This window comes from Silene latifolia, chromosome 6 (assembly GCF_048544455.1).
Source record: "Silene latifolia isolate original U9 population chromosome 6, ASM4854445v1, whole genome shotgun sequence".
Classification (NCBI taxonomy): Eukaryota; Viridiplantae; Streptophyta; class Magnoliopsida; order Caryophyllales; family Caryophyllaceae; genus Silene; species Silene latifolia.
Genome location: NC_133531.1, coordinates 104111228 through 104113215, shown reverse-complemented (window position 1 = coordinate 104113215; position 1988 = coordinate 104111228). Strand labels below are relative to the sequence as shown.

At 39.8% G+C, this 1988-nt stretch overlaps 1 non-coding gene across 1 annotated transcript; it reads right to left on the bottom strand.

Annotated features, from left to right (window-relative positions):
• Positions 1 to 307: 307 nt before the first annotated feature.
• On the bottom strand, positions 308 to 414 carry LOC141589289 (small nucleolar RNA R71). The gene has a single exon (XR_012520235.1). It is a non-coding gene; the product is annotated as a small nucleolar RNA R71 (small nucleolar RNA).
• Positions 415 to 1988: the final 1574 nt, after the last annotated feature.

The window sequence follows — 1988 nt, the reverse complement described above, 5'->3', positions numbered from 1 at the left end:
ACAACATCTAACCGGAAATTTTATAGCCAAATCCGCATTTATCCAATTAGTCGAAAGAAGCCAATTTGGGGGGATGCCTAGTGAAGACCCTCACTCTCATATGGAGACTTTTTGCGACTATTGTGATGCGATTTCTCAAACCGGTGTAACTCAAGACCAAATTCGATGGGTCTTATTTCCTTTTTCTCTAATTGGCACCGCGAAACAATGGTTGAAAGGCCTTGATAAGGCTACTCTCGGAATTGATTCTTGGAAGAAATTGGCTCTAGCTTTCTACAAAAAGTTCTATCCACCGGAAAAGACTAACATGCTAAGAGCTCAAATTACGGGCTTTAAGCAAGGATATGAAGAATCCTTGTATGAAGCTTGGGAGCGATTCAAGGGAATTTGCCGCTCATGTCCTTATCATGGACTTAGCGAGTGGTTCTTGGTACAACAATTTTGGAACAGTCTTTATGAAGATTCAAGGAACATTCTCAACATGGGATCAAATGGAATGTTCACCGAAGTTGATGACAATCAAACTTGGAACAAAATTGAGAAAATGGCGGTCCATAACTCACAATATAGTAGACCCCGCAAGGCTACTAGAGGAGGAGAGCATGAAGTGGACTCCATTACTCAATTGGGTGCTCAACTTAGTGCTCACATTGATACCATCAATTTGAAGTTTGAAAAAGCTATGGCTAGACTTGAAGAAGCCTCAAAATCACCAAAGCATCATGTTAATGCCATGACGGCATCTTCATCAATCCCAAGTGGGATATGTGAGAATTGTGGAACTTTGGGACATGACCAAAGTGAATGTAGGGGAACAAATGAACAAGTCAATGCTTTCCAAGCATACAAGAGTGGTACCCCTTATTCAAACTATTACAATGAAAACACCAAATTCCATCCAAATCTCTCATACAAAAGCCAAAATGTTCAAAACCCTCAACCAACATACACCCCACCTCCCATGAGAAACCAAAATCAAAGACCCTTTTACAACTAAAACCAAGGTTACCAAAATCAAACTCCTTACAATCAACAAAATGACCAAGGTTCTGATGTTCAAAAAGCGGTCCTCCAAATGCAAAAGAATCAACAAGAGTTTTTCACTCAAATGCAAAAGGATAGTCAAGCAAAGGAAATCACCATCAACAACATCCTAGCTCACTGATGTGACCATAATTGGCGCATATTTAGCCCCCGAATTAGCCTTGTTTCCATGCTTTTTAGTTCTTATTTGGGTCATTTCTTATCTTTAGTTCTTTGTTTTGCATATTCTTTGAGATTTTGATCCCTTGGTAGGAAAGGAGTAAGAATCTTGCATTTTCATGGCAAAACGAGACTAAATTGATCGAATTCAATGACCAAGCATCAAGGAGAGATAAGATTAGAAGGCCTTTGTACATATCATAGTAGAAGAGCAATGTTGAGGAAAGATCCTTGAGTCCCCAAGGAAATCCCCAAGGAATTTATGAAGAAAAGGGAAGAAAAGAAGAAGTTACTATCTTTGATGACAATCCGAGCGGATTGTCAACAATCCGTCCGTCGGCCCCAAAGACAATCCGAGCGTCCTTGCTCGAATCCGCTCGGATTCCCCTCAACAATCCACCCGGATTCCCAGAATCCGCTCGGATTCCAACGGTGCAATCCGCCCGTCCCGACCCTATTCTCGCCGGATTTCTTCACAAAGACGGATTGTCTTCTTCAAGCTACGAAAAGAGAAGCCCTTCTCTCCAAAAATACCGGGTCCTCCTTGCTCAACTTAAAAAGTGTAATTACTAGTTTAGCCCTTAGTTAACACTAATACATCCTCCCTAATTTTCACTATAAATACCCCATTAGTCTAATTAGAGGAGCATGTTCTTCTTATCAATAATTAGTGTAGTTAATATCAATCAAATCTCTCTTCAATATTGTAATCAAGTATTAATCAAGTTTTAATCCAAGTTTTAGTTCTTTAATCTCTCTCTTGTTCATCCTTTATTTTGGGTAAT